At 41.9% G+C, this 18,481-nt stretch overlaps 1 protein-coding gene across 1 annotated transcript in view; it reads left to right on the plus strand.

Moving 5' to 3' along the window:
- Positions 1-11,902: 11,902 nt before the first annotated feature.
- IL2RA (interleukin 2 receptor subunit alpha) overlaps positions 11,903-18,481 on the plus strand; it is an 80,457-nt gene continuing 73,878 nt past the window's right edge. The window contains exons 1-2 of the mRNA XM_070254730.1: positions 11,903-12,230; positions 13,346-13,492. The gene's annotated coding sequence lies outside the window, so the exon portion shown is untranslated. The remainder of the gene's footprint in view (positions 12,231-13,345; positions 13,493-18,481) is intronic.

The following is an 18,481-nucleotide window of genomic DNA, read 5'->3' on the forward strand; positions in this document are numbered from 1 at the left end:
GCCGCCGCGCCCCCTTCCGGCCGGAGGACCGCACTGCACCTCCCCTCCGCGGGCATCCTTCGCCGCCGCCAAGAGGGGTCGCGGTGGCGCCAATTTCTGAAATTTCAGACTCTCACGAGAGCCTGGCAGTGATCCCAGATGGTGAGGACGAGAAACGGTCCAAGGCTGCGAAGATCGTCTTGGGAGCCAACTGCATTCTAATAGGAGAGGGTGAGAAACCCTCCTAACCGTGCCCTCTCATTCATTCAAAACCATTCATCTCTATGCACGAAGCTGAAAAAACGGGAAACTGCTGCGCAAGAATTGGCAACAGGCTTTGAATTAGGTGCACGACTAGAGAAACAGCAGGCATGGAGTTTAGGGTTATAAAAAAGAACCTAAATAGCCTCACAATTTAGAAATTATATAACAAAAGTGGGGAGGAAAAGAGAAAATGGGATTTCTTGTCAATATGATTCTCACGACTGTGATTGGGGGTAAAAGTATTTCAAGCTAATAAAGCAAATAGTAAGAGATTTAAGTATATATGTTAGTGCAAAGGAGCATGCCAAGAAAGAATAAAATCAACTAAAACCTGGTGATTAAGAAAAGGGAGTTAAAGGAGAAAAGAAAGAAATACAGTAGAAAATCTAAAGAAATAGATGATTAGGACATCATGTAATGTTATAATTATTATGGCAACCCAGAACAAAAGTATACACCTTTCAAATTATCAAAACACATACACACAACTACAACAAATTAAACAAAACCACATAGTGAAATATTTGAAAAAGTTACAAGACAAAACGTCTAACAAAACAATATGACAGAACTAAGACCAAACATTTTACATGAATAAACGTATATGAGCAAAATTTACCTATTCCAAAAAGTATGACTTCAGACTGGAACACAAACTGTAACACAACCCTTAGGTTGCATATGAGAAGATGTATAAAGTAGAGGCATTCTGATAGTTTGAAAATACAAGAATAGAAAAGATATGCCAGGAATATGGAAACATAATGAAATCACAGATCACAAACTTACTATTACACAGGGTTGATTTCAGAGCAAAAGTAAATGAGATTAAGAACAACATTTTACAAGAGTTACAATTTACAATGAAAACTAAAATAGGAATATCTATGCACTGAATAACATAATTTCATTATTCATAGCAAACAGAGATATAGAGAGAATGAATAGACAGAAATAATTGGTATAGTCTTTGCCAGATTAAGGGCACAAGAGGTAAGTGAGGATAGAGAAGACCTAAAAATCTAATTAATATGGTAGATCTAATATAGCAAACTCTGTACCCTGAAACAGAGATTATATCTTTTCAAGTATCCTTGGAACATTCACAACAATTGGCCATATTTTAGGCCACAGAGAAAAATCTTAAAATATTCCAATAAGTGGAACCATATGGAGAATATTATCTGATCACAATTCAATAAATCTAGAAATTAGTGATAAAACAGAAAATAAAACATTCCTACCCCTTGGAAATTTTTAACTATTTAGACAACATTTAGACCAAAAGGGAAAATAAAAACAAATAGATAATACTTAGAAAAGTATGAAAATGGCATATCAGAAGCCATAGGATTTAGCTAAAATAGTACTAAGAGAAAATTCGTACTTTTAGATGATTACATTAATTAAAAAGTTAGAATAAACTAAATAAAGCATCTATGCAAGAAGTTAGAAATAGAACAAAATAAATCTTCAAGAAGCAGAAGGATGTAATTAATAAAGATAAAAGCCCAAAATGATGCTGTATAAGATAGAAAAATATAGAATTAAAAAAATAAGTCCAAGAGATGATTCTTTGAAAATAAATAGGTGAGCTGTTAATTAAACAAGAAAAAGAGGAGAAAGCACAAATGTACAAAATATGGAAAAAGGGAATTCACCACACATAGAGGAAAGTAAAATTATCTTTTTTTTTAAAGCTTGGCACCTGAGCTAACATCTGTTGCCAGTCTTCTTTCTTCTTTTCCTTTCTTCTTCTCTCCAAAGCCCCCCAGTACGCAGTCGTATATTCTAGTCGTAAGTCCTTCTAGCTCTGCTATGTGGGACGCAGCCTCAGTACGCAGTCGTATATTCTAGTCGTAAGTCCTTCTAGCTCTGCTATGTGGGACGCAGCCTCAGTACGGCCTGATGAGCGGTGATGAGGATCAAGACTGCCCCGGGGAGAGAAGCCCCAGGCGTCCTGCCCTACATACCGAGCTATATCATCCTCTGGGAAGTATAGGACGTCCTGACCTGATTCGACCTGATTGTATCCAAAGTTATTGGACCACCCACTAACCAGACCCCACCTGCACTGACACCATTTTAATGACATTTTTAACATAATCTTTCCTTTGTCTTGTAAGGAAATAACTCACATACTTATGCCTTATAAATTTAGCCTTACCCTCAACTCATTGCAGCTCTTCACTGCCCATGGGTCCTGTCCCCATGCTACTCCATGCTAGCATGGACTATCCAGAGAATACTCTGAATAAAGGAGCCCTGCTCCTAGACCTTGAGAGTCCAAGAAATCTTTCTTTCGACTCCTCGGCTCGCCGAGCCTGCATCATTTCTTCTGGTGGCCCGTACAGGGATCTTGCTTCACCAGCTTATGAGCTTAAGTTCTGGTAAGTGCACTCTTCTTCTTTGTGCCTTCCTCTTTTTCAAAGATGGTTCTAAATTCATGTATTCATTGGGAACCTTCTCAGACAGCTGTATGAATCCACGTTTGCTGCCCATGGCTACTCTCCGGGGCAAATCATAGCATTCAGCTTGAAGAGAATCAGTACCTTAAGCCTGAGGGTGATGAAGAATGAATTAATCCATTCCTTCCTAATCCTATCTCTAATACATAAATCTTACATGGGCACAAGGTCAACCACTTAAGTCATTAGGACGCTCGCCAATCTCCAAGACTCCCGTGGCAGGTTTCTTTTCCTAAGGCTGGATTGGGATCCCTCCCTATGGCTCCTGACCAAACTCCAAACCACGGGCAAGTACCAACTGGGACTCTGGTTCAAGGAATGTACCAAACTCTAACCTTTGGTTGAGTATGGGAACCCTTTTTTGGGAGAATGGCTCCAGGACGCAATTGGGTAGAATGTCCCCCAGACCAGCAGAAAATTCTTCACTGTTTTTCTCTATTCTTTTTATCTCTGGGATCATTCACCAGGCACCTATTACTGCCAGGCATAACAGGGAAGATACACACGGGATGCAATGCCGGGGGACGCCCCCATTACCCCTTGCTGTAGGAACCCCACAGGAGGAACAACAGGTAGGATGCTGCCCTAGGTTCAGGGGGATTTCAGGGTAATGGACCCCTTTCTTTCATCTCTCTTAAAGTTACAGTGGCCATTTTGGTCTCCTTTTGAGCTTTGCAATTGAGAAACAAAGAAATCTTTAGAGTCAAAGACTCCATCCCTGGGAGGTCACCCCTTCTGGTTTCCAGACCTGATCACCCCAGCAACCCCAAGTGGGGTGCCCTCTCTTGGTGGTTGATTTGTTGAGTATTTTAGGTGCCTACAGAGTCAGTTATGAGGATAGGAGACCTGTGATTCATTCTGTGAACTGTCCTACTAGGGTTGTGTGCCCTGGCACAGGAACTGTCATGTGACCCTTATCTTGATAACTCTTGGCAAGAGGCTGTGAGGGTGAGGCCCGATCTCCTGATCTCTTCTTTTCCTTTCTTTGTCTGTTTCGTTTGTCACCTCCTCTGTTGTCACCAAGTCGAGGTTAAGTTCAGGCTGGACCTGAGCAGAACCTGGACCATCTGTAAAATTGAAAACTTGATATTCTTTTGCCAGAGACTTAACTCTCAATCCTGGCACTAGGAGCCCCAGCCCCCAGCCAGCTCCAGGCCTTTGCCTCCTGCTTCCCTGGCTCACCTTGTGCTGGCTCAGGGACTAAGTGCCCAGGCTGAGTGAGACTTGAATAAATCTTCTAACTATGTCAATGCCTGCAGTCAGGCTCTGCACCCTTCTCTGGCCCACTGTCAGTCAGACACCGGCTTTACCACCATGGGGAACATCCCATGCATCCCGGGAGACTCACCCCTCGGCTGCAGTCTAACTAATTGGAAGCACTTTCAATTGGATGAGTTATGCCCCAGAAACTCCATCTCGGAGAAAACCTGATGGGTTCTCTGTGCCTTTATGATGTAGTTGGAAAGGTAGGTCAACCTATAATGTCATTTGAGTCACAACCCAGTTTCTGAGAAATCAAGAGCAACTGTCCTTAGAAAATCCTTGTAAGGCTGGAAAAGCAGCTCTAGAGGCAGTTCAGGTTCCATCCATTTCCCTTATATCAAAGAGCTTGCAAATCCTTTAGGGACTGTCTAGCTCATCACTAATTCCTAAGACTGAAGAAAAAAAAGGGGAAAAGGAAAAAATGGCCATAAGCGTGCCCTTGACAAAAAACCTAGCATCTTGAGTGTCTTCTCCAGAAATATTGGTAAAAAAGCTTAAAATAAAATTCGGATTCATAACTAGGGAGCTGTGTATTACTGTACCTGATTCGAGGCAGTAATTTTAAAACAATAGCTGTGGAGATTTTGTGTATGTGTGTCCATATGTATGTTATATATGTGTGATATTTTACCTCTGGATGGTGTGGCCAAAATCAGGAGCTCTGTTTAATTGACTTAAAGTAAGTGCTTACATAAATTCTAAGTGTAATAGAAATTAACCCAATGCCTTTTAAGTTAACTTGATATAGATTAATCTTTGGCAATGAAAGCTTGTTCAAGATTATTGGTTTGATTGAAATAGGCATGTCCTCAAAGTTGTCAGTATTTGGATATGATGCAGACATGTAGCCTGGGTTTGCTAGTCAAATAAGTTCATGTTGTCTGTTAGAAATTCATCAGCAAAATAATAGCTTTAAATGATAGCTAATTTTGTCTAATGTCTTATGAAGTTTTCGTGGGTAGTTGGAACATAATTGTTGGAAAACATGATTTAAATAGATAAAAATGAGTAAGAGTTTTCGGGTACAATAATGATGTTTTATGGTCTGTATACTTGGGTAAAAAACAGCTTCCAAATTCTTTTTGGTAACAAACTTGAGTTTTGCCAAGTTAAGTTAAATGATAAAAATCAGTTGAGTATCTGGGTCATTTTTGGATAGGATGGAACACTGAAATATTACTGCCAAATGTATCTAAGTCATTTACTTTTGGCTTCTTATTTCAGAGAGGCTAAAGCATTTCAGAGAGGCTAAAACATACCTCTGTTTTATTAAGTTTTATTACTGTGAAGTGGCGTATTTCCCAGAAATTATGAAAAGTGTTTAAAATGTTGATATAAAAGGCCGTTTATAATTGCTTACCTTTTTAGTTTTTGCTAGAGTCTGTAAAGGGTTGAAAATTCTAATTAATACATGTAATTAAAGCTACTGGAAATTAAAAAGGAAAACAGCTTTGTGTACAAGGAAATTAAAATGTATGTTTTCAGTAAAGAGGGTACAAAGAATGGAAGTATTTTTGTTTGTTGGGTTAAGAAAGATAAATTTGTCCTAATGTACTAGAAGGGAAGAAAGAAAGCATGGGACAAATTCTGAATGTAAGAAGAAAGTTGTAGGTGTGTGAAAGAGAAATTCAGAAGTGAATTTAAGATTTTTTGACTGTTTCAACTGCTCTTGACTGTTTCTGTTGTCATTTTGAATATATACCTGAGCATTGTTTCACAGTGAGCATTGTTTCATCTTTGAACAAGTGTTTTAAAATCTTTTGATATTTTTGACAAGCTTCTCCCTCAAAAAATATTCAAATCCTGAATGACGGCTTTCTTTTGACCTGGTAGAAGGAGGAAAATTTCTCTGAGGATTTTCTGAGGGCCCCTGAGACTTAAAGAAATTTGCTCTCTCTTCCCATGAAGAGAAAAATACTAAACTAATTAGGCTTATTTGGTCTATTAAATTACATGGGAAGCATTGTCAAATAAGTGATGATAAACTTTCTTAGGTGGTATTACGTGGATGAATGCTATTGATATAAATGGTTTAAAATTATATAACATTCCTAAAATTCTCATCTGTCCCTGTTATCAGTCATAATTCTGGTTGTTATTTTAAGGTGTTGTATGTCACAGAAGTAGCCAAGTTTCTTTGTCAATCGCCCTTTTGAGTCTTTTGTCATTTGCAGATAGTTGCTGTTTTACTCTGATGCTTTTTGCTTTTGCAAATATGTCATCTTCAGAGAAATTCATGGAAAGGATTCTGACATAGGATTCTAAAGTACAGGTTTCTGATCAAGTTTCAGATCATGAAACTGAATTGGGTAAGAAATTACAGAATTCTAATGGAGAAACTGATGACCTCATAAAACTGCTAACAGAAGATTAAGATGAAGAGTCAATTATATGGGACTGTATGAACTGATGAGGATGATTATAATTTTTTATAACTTTTGTTTGAAATATTGTTGAGTTTTTGATGTTTTGTTTTGTTTTCTCAGATTTAAGGGAATCTTTCTTTCTTTCCTCTTATGCTAACTATGACTTATAGCAATTTGGTAAAATTATACCTTTATGAACAGAACTGAAACATTTATCTTTTTCTCTCTACCTGGTCCATCCAGAATTTGGAAACTCAGAGAGTGAGTGAGTATGGTTATTTTGTGGCAATATAGTTATTTGCATAAATTCAATAAGAATCTGTTCTCCTTATAACAAGTCACATTGGTTATATTACCGAGGCTTTGACTGGACTGTCATATTTGAGAGAAACATACAGGCTCAGATACAACAAGACAGCTTTTTAGGAGCAAAGGTTGGACTTTCTGGAATAAAGCCACTTGGAAATATTGGCCTGGTACCTTGTTTACAGAGATTCCAGCAACCTTTCCTGGTAAGTAAGGAAGCTCACGTATCTGGCAGGTGCGAGGAAGCTTGAAATATTTTGGAGGACCTCAAAAAGAGAGGAATCCTCCCAAATATGTAGGTACTGCAGGAAAAATCTGATGGCAAGTCCTTGGCTGGGCTTTTCTGGCCTCGAAAGACCTTTAAAGTTCAATCAGATTCCTCATAAAAAATTCCAGCAAAGCAGATTTAAAAGAGCCTATATGATCAATTGCTATTCTTGCTACACTTATGTAAATAATTGGACCAAGTTTTATTGAAACTACACTTATTTTGCAAATGAGCTAATCTTAACTTGACTATCTTTTGTAAAAATGAGGGTGATTCTAGAAAGAAAAATCATGTTTCAGTAGAAGCTATAGTACACATTCATGGATATTAGATTCTAGATCTTCTCTTCTACAAGATTCATCTATTACTGATCATAATGTCTCCTTGTGGCCATCCGTCTCTGACACCTGGGAGCTCCCTGGCCACAATCAAATCTTTTCCTTCAACTTTCCTGCCCAAATACTAACTAGATTTGCTGTGTCACAGGTGGATCGTAAACAACAAGTTCCTAAGGTAAAATCCCCAACTTATCAATACACACAGGATTGACTCTATCAAATTTGGGACGAATATATTTAGCTCACTCCTACTAGTGGTCAGCTTAGCCAAAAGACCACTCTATGTTAGGAACAAACCAATCAGACTTGTGATACATGGCCTAACAGCACCCGACCTATGGGACAAATTCCCCGTTATATGTGTTCTCATATCATAGCCTTAAAAAATACTGATTGGTTTGGGACTGACTGGGGTAGATGGCCCAGCATACATTGCTTAGCCCCTAATGGCACTCAGTAGTTATGTGGCTCCAACATAGGGCCTTGGCTGCTGCCTGGATGGAGTGGATGATGCACCCTAGGCTTCATCTGGATACAAGGTAGAACTACATTTACTGTATCTCCTCTTGCTGACCTATGACAATGCTGGACCTGCTCTGTCTTCCACTGGTGTGATCACCCTGCCTCAATTTTCCTTCCCCAATTAGAAATTTAAAGTGTCATCTAGCACATGGAAGCCCTAAACAAACTTACCATGAAGGCATTAAATGATACACAATATAGCCTCTCTCTGCTCGATTTAGAAGTATCCCAAGTGTGTAAGGTGGTCCTCCAAAACCGAATGGAACTGGATATTTTGACGGCAGCACAGGGGGGCACTAGTGCCATTATAAAAACGAAATGTTGTGTCTATATTCCTGACTGCCATCAAAATATCTATGGCCTCCTATCCAATATGAGTCACCAAATTAAATCCATGTCTGACCCTACCCTATCCCTAAATGATTGATTGGACTCCTGAATAGGACCAGGTCTCTGGACTACTATCAAAGCCTTATTCATTGGGTTAATCATATTGCTTCTATTATAGTTTGTTGTCTATTTTGTTGTTTGTCTTACACATGTCAACAAAGTTTCACCTCCTGGACCACTTTTCATCAAATGATTCTCTCATCTCCAGAGGATCTGTATACCTTGTCAGCCTTGGACTCCTCAGGCACAACCTTCCAGTCCACTGAACTTCCTGCCTGTCCCCCTGTGGCCCCATTTACGGACAGCTCTATGACCTTGTACAGCCGGAAGTAGTTACAGAAGATTGACCATCGTCCGTATCCCCAAGAGATTTTGGGACCAAATGGGTTCAGGGGGCATTTTATGATGAGGATCAAGGCTGCTCCAGGGAGAAAAGCCCAAGGCATCCTGGCTTACATAACCGATCTATATCAGCCTCTGGGAAGTATAGGACGTCCTGACCTGATTCTACCTGATTTGTATCCAAAGTTATTGGACCACCCGCTAACCAGACCCCACCTGCACTGATACCATTTTAACGACTTTTTTGCATAATCTTTCCTTTGTCTTGTAAAGAAATAACTCACATACCTATGCCTTATAAATTTAGCCCTGCCTTCAACTCATTGCAGCTCTTTACTGCCCATGGGTCCTGTCCCCATGCTCCTTAATGCTATTCTCTGAATATAGGAGCACTACTACCAGACCTTGAGAGTCTAAGACATCTTTCATTTGACTCCTCAACTCACCCAGCCCACATCAAGTGGTGCTAGGTCTGTCCCAGGATCCAAACCAGCAAAAACCCGGGCTGCCGAAGCTGAGCGTGCAAACTTAACTACTCGGCCACGGGGCTGGCCCTAAACTTACCTTAAGAGATGACTTAGCTCAGTTTTATCAAGTTAGTCAGAAAATCTGGATGAAATAGATAATTTTTAGGACAACATAATTTCTCCTCAAGGGACTTTAGACGAGTTATAAAATTTCAACAGACCAACTATCACAGGAGAAGTAGAGAAGAAAAGCAAAGAGCCGCTCCAAAAGAACACCAGGTCCAGATGTTTCCGCAGCGGAATTTTACCAGAACGTTAGGGCCGACGAATTCTTCTGTGCCGTTCCAGAGCCTAGAAAAAGAAGGCAAGCTTCAAATTTGTCATATGGAGGTAGCGCAGTAGTGATACCCAACAAATACAGCCCAAAGCAAACTGCAGCCCATTCTCGCTTATGACTCTCAGTGCAAAAATCCTAAATAAAATATCAGCATGGCATTAGGAGAGAAATCCTGAGTCCTGGAGTAAAGTCATTCTCAGAGCTGCAAGGATCAGCCCTGGGGGAGAACAGGAGCGTTCTGGCAGTTAAGACAACGTGCTCAGGGCTGGATTGCTGGGTTATACTGATTACACTGATTATAAAGACATAATCAACAATCCGCATGTGAAAGATCAGCACATAATATCCATTTGGAAGAGAGGAATGCCATACAACAACAGCAAGAGTTACCCCTCCTAAGCCTTCTTAGGTCTGGGTGGTGGTAAGGCAGTATCTGCTGTAGAAGTCCACCAATAAAGCCCAGGGAGGGACAGTCTTAGTCTGTCCTTACATGTCGGACGGAGGGAGCTCTCTGGGGGGTCTTTTTGATAAGGGCATTAATCTCACTTATTATGGCTCCACCCTCATCACCTAATTACCTCCCAAAGGCCCCATCTCCTAGTACCATCACTTTGGGGATTCCGATTCAACACATGAACTTTGAGGGCACACCAACATTCAGTCTACAGCACCTGGTATTTTGCAGAATATGTTAGAAGGAGCAAGCCCTGTAGAAATCAACTGATAGAGACTGAGTGCTCAAAGTGAAAATGGAGCCAGACCATTAGCAGAGAAGGGGAGTGATCTGCAGCTCAGGGCTTGGAGGTAAGAAAGGAAATCTTCCCAGTCCACATTCTACAAGACCGGCACCAAGCAAGGATCTACATAACCAGAGAAAGGCAGATTTCTACGAGGAAACAGACTGTTCTCTTAGCTGCTCTGGTTAAGCAACTCTGCCGGTTTTTTGGCAGATATTAAATGCGGGACCCCACCTGTGTAGGGCTTACTGTTCCCTTGTACTACTGGCATTGTACTTACGTTCCCTCACCTTAATCCTCATGTAACATGGTGTAGAATTACATTCATCAGAAATTCCCCACTAAATTTCTTTGAGAACAAAGGCAGTGAGAGTGTCTTAGTCAGCCCAGGCTGCTAGAACAAAATGTCACAGACTGGGGGACTTAAACAACAGACATTCATTTCTCACAGTTCTGGAGGCTGAAAGTCTAAAATCAAAGTGCAGGCAGATTTGATTATTGGCGAGGGCCCGCTTCCTGGCTGGTAAGGGGCCGCCATCTTGCTGTGTGTTCACGTAGTGGAAAGAGAGAGCTCTGGTCTCTTTCTCTTCATATAAGGACACTAATCCCATCTTGGGGACCCCATCCTCATGACCACATCTAAACCTAATTGCCTCTCAAAGACCCCCACCCCCTAATATCACATTGGGGTTAGGGCATCAGCATGGGAATTTGGGGGGAGGACACAAACTTGCAGTCTGTAACAGAGAGAGAGTAAAGAGCCACAGTTCTCAGGGGCTCTGGACACTTCTGGATGCTTCCTTTTGAGGGGAATGAGGGAAATGTAGGAAGCAGGGGCTGCTCTCTCTGTCCTAAAGTTTGGCGTGGCCAAGGTATGGGGGAGAAGCCCCAGGGGGACTTCCAGCAGGGAGACGGCCAGGAGCAGCATGGAAGAGAGAGAAGAAAAGATGTTAGCCTTTTCTCTCAGCAGAAAACACGGAGTAAGGGGAGAGATGTCCATACTGGAGTCTGAGGAAACTTTGCCCTTGAAACACTGTGTAAAATGCTGCATGATGCCCTGAAAAGGAATGATTTACTTTTTTTGGTCAAAGTTCCTCAAGTAGAGTCCATTGGCCCTTTGTTACCTCACCCATGCACCAGGCGGCGGAGGGGAGGGGCTGGCCTTGATTCAAGGAACAGTCTTCACAATTCTGTGCAGATGCAGTATTAGCCCCATCGTGCAGATGGGGCCACGTGAGGTGAGATGACTTTCTCAGATAACTATGACATGGGCGTCGTTAACAAGTGGCATAGCCAGGAGGCGAACACACACCTGATTCCAGAGTGATGCTCTGTGTCGGCTGAGGCCAAGAGAAAAAGGAGTCTTGGGCCAAGCTTTCAGGAGGACTTAAAACATGGTTAATGGAAAGGAGAGGGGAAGCTGTTCTTGAAAGAGGATATGTTCATGGAACATTTGAGAAATAAAATGAATTTCCTGAGTGCCTCTGATAGTTTCTGGCTCTCTACCAAGCTCTGGAGGAGAAAGGGCCCGGAGAGCAAAGACAGAAGGTGTCAAGACGGGGTCTCCCCTTCCCCTGATCAAAGCACAGGTGGGTGTGCAAAACCCCTGATTCTGAGGCCCACAACCTTTGGGCATCTCCAAGTGGACTCTGCTGTTTAGCAAGCCTCCCTAATTATCTGGCCTCTGGTTGGCAGGATGTTTATTACCACTCCGCTCTTCCCCTTCTGGCTGGAGTTTTGCACATTTCCAAATCATTCAGTCACACATTTACAGACAACTTTTTGGCTTACACACCATAGATGCAATCACCTCCGTGGTTTGAGAATTTTCTGGTTTGGTTTTTTTTTTTTTTTTGAGCAAGATTAGCCCTGAGCTAACATCTGCTGCCAATCCTCCTCTTTTTGCTGAGGAAGACTGGCCCTGAGCTAACGTCCATGCCCATCTTCCTCTACTTTATATGTGGGACGCCTGCCGCAGCATGGCTTGCCAAGCAGTGTGTAGGTCTGCACCTGGGATCCGAACTGGCAAACCCTGGGCTGCCAAAGCGGAATGTGCGAACTTACCCGCTGAGCCACTGGGCTGGCCCTGGGAATTTTCTAGTTGGATTCTCAGGAGGAAATCTTTTTTCCCACATGTCCAAGTTTACTAGAAACTTGATTCTTGCTTCCACTTCCTGTCAAAGGTAACTAATATTACTTTTATTTTACAAACTGAGAATCTGAGGCTTAATGAGATGGAGGAAATAACCCAGGCCATGCAACTAGCAGGCAGGATAAACAAATTGTGGAGATTCGGAAGAGGGACGAGATAAGAGGCCAAAGGGACCAGCCCAGGCTGGAGAACAAACATCCCCATGGCACTTAGTGAGACAAGCTGTGTGATCTTTCTTCAGCACTGCTCAGCCACCGGAGGGAGCAGAGCAGGAAGGAGATAGAGAACTAATCCCAAACCAGAAATCAGCAGGAGATTGGCTGCAACAAAAGGAGCATAAGGGTGGACAGAGACTGGAGGGGGGTCAGGAGGAGGGAAAATAAGGAGTGGGCGTGCTGGAAGGAAAACAAGTTGTATGAGATGACAGTTGGAGCAAAATTATAATAAGATCAAAAATGATTTTCCCCAGGGACTCTGTGTGTAGTGATACTTCTGATATACCGCTAAGGATGATTTTTGTTTACTTTTATAGATCTAAGCAGTTTTGTCCATTTTTCAGAGATTTACAAAAATCTTTTTCCCCACAATTTTTTCCTTCTGTCTTTCTCTATGGCTGTCTCTGCTCTGTAATGTTTATAATAGCAAACATTTAGAAACAGACTAAACAATAATAAAGACAGTGAAATTCAATTTTGTTGGGTGACCATTTAAGTGGAAGGATCCCATTTTTGTTTTAAAAACATGTAAATATGGACAGAAAAAGCATCTAAGGGATATTTGCCAACATGGTTTCCTCCAGGTAGGTGGGATTATAGCAATTCATTATTTATGTTTTTTGCTTGTTCATATTTTTTCCTAGTGGAAAGTTTTTAAAGTATGTAGAATTTTCTCAATTTTAAAAAAATTTTTAATTCATTTTCTACCCATCGATGTCTGTTCTGGTTGTTGACGAGATTTTCTATAAATTTTTAATTGCTTTGATTGGTTGAAAAACAAATCCTTTCAATAAGGAATTTACTTTTTTAAAACCACAATTTCTGTGCATGACTTGTGACTTTAACGTGGATATGTTTTAGATGTTGAGTTTACATATGCACACACCTAAAATGGTTAATGAAATTATAAAATGTCTTTCTTGCTTTCTAGCAGTGCATTCCCACTCTTCAGGCAGTGGGACCGAGAGCTGGATCTGTGCACGGTGACTGGGTGGGGTCTGTTGTCTTTCCACCGTGTTGTTTGGTGCCATCGCCAGTGTGCGTGGGCAGAAGCCAGCCTTGCTCCAGAACTTTGATCGTAAGTACAGCTTTGAGTGACAACCTTAATGTGGTCCTCAATGTGTGATCTGGGCCTCAAAGCCAGATCAGTGGCTTACGTGGCAGGATCGGGAAATGAGTTTATCTGTGATCTGAGGGTTTTGAGGGATTAGCAAGCCTTTCAAGTTACACTCTCTCTTCCAATGGAGCAAAAGCGTTGCAGAGTAGTCGTGGGGGCTCAGCACAGAGCTGAAACATTCACAGGATGGTGGAGGAGAACTGGTGCTGACTGTATGCTGGGAATTTTGACGTAAATCATCTCATTTATCCCTAAAAACCCAGCGAGACAGGTGTTATGATGAACGGGAAACTGAAGCTCAGAGAGGTCAAGTAGTTTGCTAAAGTCACACAATTAGTAAACGGTTGAACTGTGCTGAGAACTCACGTCTGTCTGACTCTGCCTGAGTTTAGTGGGCTGTTTAATATAATAAGCTGCCTCCTGACGGGAAGGCAGTTCTAATAGTGACCAGGACAGAGATGCTATTACCAGATGCATCTCCGTTAGTCTACGGTTTCGTCTCCATACTCCCATTAGAACTCCCCTGTTCTTCCCAATCTGACAAACGATGCCATTTTTCAAGCACTTTCTATGTACCAGGCTCTGGGCCAAGTGATATACATACATTATCTAGTTTATTCCTCAGAGGAGCCCTATGAGGTAGGTGTCATCACCCTCATTTATAGATGAAGCCATGGCAATTTGGAGAAATTATTCGCCCCAGGTTCTAAATACGTGATCCCAGAGCTTCCTGCTTCTCAGACCTGTTCTCCTAGACTCTACACCTTATTCCCCTAATCAAACATGAACACAGACCAAACTCACTGGGATGCCATCTCTACGTAGTGAAAAATACTCATAAGGCTGAGATAACATCTTATTTCCAACATCATTGCAGCAGGACTTAAAATTGTTGGATGCTTCCTTAAATTTTATTGAGCTCCATCGTGGAATTTCTGAGCCCAATTTCTTAGAAACTCATCCAAGATCAGTATGTGTTATGGTTAAGAAAGTTAAGGACTTTATTTGACTTTGAGTCTCAAAGCCAAGGCCGAATGAGCCCTCCAGTTTTAAAAGGGAAAGGTAGCTTTGGCATTGCTCTTTGTATCTTCTCAGACGTCACCTAAAGCCACAGATAGGATCAGCAGCGGAAGTGCAAACTCCATCTTTGACCAGGATGCATCATGACTCTGGACTCTGGGGCAGGGCTGCCATACGCAGGGAAAGAAAGACAGCAGCCGAACAGCTCAGACACCAGAAGAACACAGCTCTCCAGATAAGAGGCTTACACTGTGAGCAACACCAAGATTCCCTTGTTTGAACCAGTAGAAATGACACAGAGGAGAAGCAGAGGAGATGGGGTGGATGAAGAACGCACTTTTGAAGGAAGCTCTCTGTAACTGAGGCAAGGTAGAGGAGAGAAACTGCCTTGTGAGTATCCTTGCGGCTGCCAATGGAGAGAAATAAAGGCTGAAAGAAAAGAATAGGCACACACTCCCCGTGCCTAAGAATTTCTGCTACTCTGGACCACGCCCCCAGGATATTCCCTACCCAAGCTGCCTGCAAATAGCTTGTTTAGGAGGGATTTGACTCATTGAAATTTCTACAAAAATGGAAAATGTAGTCCACACAGATCAATACAAAGTTATACCAAGAAAAAAAGGAAGAAAATACAATTACCCAAGGAAAATATTGTGGTGGAACAGACGAGTCTGGGGACCAAATATATTGCCATGAATTTTTAAAATACAATGAAGCAATGGCCTCTACAAATAGGATCTTACAGCAGAGATTTAAGGGGAGATATGGTGGCAGAACAGAGGTAAAACCTGGGCTACCTGTGCCCAAAATTAGTGCGAAGGTCTCAGTGGATGTGGTACATCTGATAACAGACCCAGCTGAAAACATGGTATGAGGCTTGGATGGCAAGACTGAGAAAAGACAGCAAACTTAAATGGAAATGAACAGAGTCATAATTTTAGAGAACTTTCTAGATGAATTGGGATGGCACACCAGTAGAAAGGAATGCAATAGCTGGTGTGGGGTATTAGGTGTTTGGGAAGTTCAAGGAAATGGGAGCTATAAGGACAATGGGATTGGATAGTGTCTTAGTTCATTTGAGTGACTATAACAAAGTACCACAAGCTGGGTGGCTTATAAACAACAGAAATATATTTCTCACAGTTCTGGAGGCTGGAAGTCCAAGATCAAGATGCCCGCAGATTCAGTGTCTGGTGAGGGCCCACCTCCTGGTTTACAGAGGCTGTCTTCTTGCTGTGTCCTCACACGGAGGAAGGGATGAGGGAGCTCTCTGGGATCTCTTTATAAGGGCACTAAGCTCGCTCATGAGGGCTCCACTCTCATGATCTAATCACTTCCCAAAGGCCCCACCTCCTAATGCCATCGCCTTGGGTGTTAAGATTCTAACACGTACATTTGGGCCAAGGACACAAACATTCAGACCAGAGCAACAGCGAATGTCTACCACTAAGTTCCATCGACATTTTGCAAACAGAAAATAACAAGCTGTGGGCCTTTAACAAGCAACTGAAAGTCAAGTTTGAAAGCCAGAGAAATTCCCTCAAGGCTTACAAAGCGGTTCTCATCTCCTGAGTAAGTGGGAGGGTGGAGAACACTGAAAACTATGCCCTGCCAGCTTGTCCCCTTGTTTTAAGATAATGTAAAGATTTCTTTTTTCCACAAGAGAAAATCCTCTCCTACTTGCCTCCAGCCATTAGCCTCTAGTTAGGGTTGAGCAGCAGCATAACCCAGACAGGGACTCTGCCCCTAGCACTGCCGTATTCCAACAACCATCTCCATAATTGTGCAAGTCAGGCCTGTGTGACTGTCACTTCAACACCCTGCTGCTCGTGATGATAATTGCACCCCTCTCACGCATCCCCCCCATCCCCTGTGTTCTGGTGATTAAGAGCTAGCCCCTGGCCTCTGTTATGGGGGTATCATCACCCTTGCTGTCAGCAAGCCTAGCTGGGCAGCTAACAAGGACTCTACTCAGCTTGGACCATCAGAAAAAAGTGAAGGATGGTGGACCAGGAGGCTGAGGGAAGTCATCCCAATAAAAAGTCATGATCTTTTGCCCCACTTCCAGACCTGAGCCAGTTGTCAGACGCAGAATCCATTGATGGAAGAGGAGCCAAGTTCCCCAGGAGGAAGGACTCTGTAACACCACTACAAGTACACATCATAATAATTCCCCCTGGTCCTTCACCCAAGGGACCTGAGGCCCTTTACTCAGGCAACTGTGCTGGGGAAAGAGAAATAATAAAAAAGTTTGAGGATTATTGTTGACATTGATACCTGGAGACCTGAAGGGTTATCATGGCCCTTTGTTCAAGTTGGGGAATAAGAGGTCAGATAATAAATGGAGTCCTGGCCAAGGTCCAGCTTACGTGGACCCACCCAGTAGTTTGTTTCCCCAGTTTCTGAATGTGTAATTGAGATCGACATACTTGAGAATTGGCAAAGCCCTACCATGGTTCCTTGGCCGGTGGGTGGGGGCTGTGATAGTCAGAAAGGCCAAATGGAAGTTTCCGAAGCTCCCTCTTCCCAATTCAAGAGAGAAAATAAAAAACAATACTGTGCTCCAAGAACTTGGAAGAATGGCAAAGACTGGTGCCACACTTAGGATCTAAAGCAGGACTTGGTCAATATTTTAGGCTTTGCAGGCCATCCAGTTTCTAGTGCAGTCATTTGGCTTTGCTTTAGTAAAACAAAAGCAGCTACAGATAATATGTAAATGAAATATTTCTGAGTTTGAGTAAAACTTTACTTATGGACGCTGGAATTTGTTTCATATAATTTCATTGTATCACAAAATATTACTCTTCTTTTGATTTTTTTCCCCAACCATTAAAAAATGTAAAAACCATTCTGAGCTTGCAGGCTGTGCAAAAACAGGCAGTGGGTCAGATTTGGTCCTTGGGGCATAGTTTGTGGACTAATGGTCATCTAAATAATGCAGGGTGGTGGTCCCCATCACATTTCCATTAAATTCACCAGGCTCACCTCGGAAAACATCAGATAGATCCTGAAAAATAACAGTAGAGTACCATAAAGTCAAGCAGGTAGACACTCCTGTTGCAGCTCAATGTTATAAATGTCTCTGTAAGCACTGCTTTCTCTGCATCCCACAAATTTTGATAAGTTGTGTTTTCATTTTCATTTAGTTCAAAATATTTTTACCTTTCTTTTGAGATTTCTGTTTTGACTCATGTGCTATTTAGAAGCGTGTTGTTCAATCTCCACTGTTTGGAAATATGGTATTTTTGCCAGAGCGATTAATGCAGCCTTGGGTACATAACGTGTGGCAATATGGTTTTGCCAATGAATTCAGTCTTATTTCAATCAGAACTAGTTGCAAAAGACAACAATCTACATTTACAGTTTTGCACCAGGTTAACTCTCCCACCCTCTGTCATCATGTTTGAAGAGATCTGGATAGTCCAGGCATCCTGCAGAACATCACATTTTGATATTTTGATAATCAGGTCAGATGAGCAAGAAATGGCTAGCCTGCTGGAAGCCTCTGTAAGACATATGAGCTGCAGAGAGTGGGAAATAAACCCTAAAAATATTCTGGAGAATTCTATGGATTTGGACAAGTGTATAATGATATATAGCCATCATTATAGTATCATACGGGTAGTTTCACTGCCCTAAAAATCCTCTGTGCTCTCCCTATTCATCCTCCCCAATAACTCCTGACAACCACAGATCTTTTTACCGTTTTCTATAGTTTTGCCTTTTCCAGAATGTCATATAGCTGGAATATAACGTATATAACCTTTTCATGGTGGCTTCTTTCAGTTAGTAATATGCCTGTAAGGTTCTTCCATGTCTTTTCATGGCTCGATAGCTCGTTTCTTTTCAGTGCTGAATAATATTCCACTGACTGGATAGACCACAGTTTACTTATCCATTCACCTACTGGAGGACACCTTGGTTGCTTCT

This window comes from Equus caballus, chromosome 29, assembly GCF_041296265.1.
Source record: "Equus caballus isolate H_3958 breed thoroughbred chromosome 29, TB-T2T, whole genome shotgun sequence".
Taxonomy (NCBI): domain Eukaryota; kingdom Metazoa; phylum Chordata; class Mammalia; order Perissodactyla; family Equidae; genus Equus; species Equus caballus.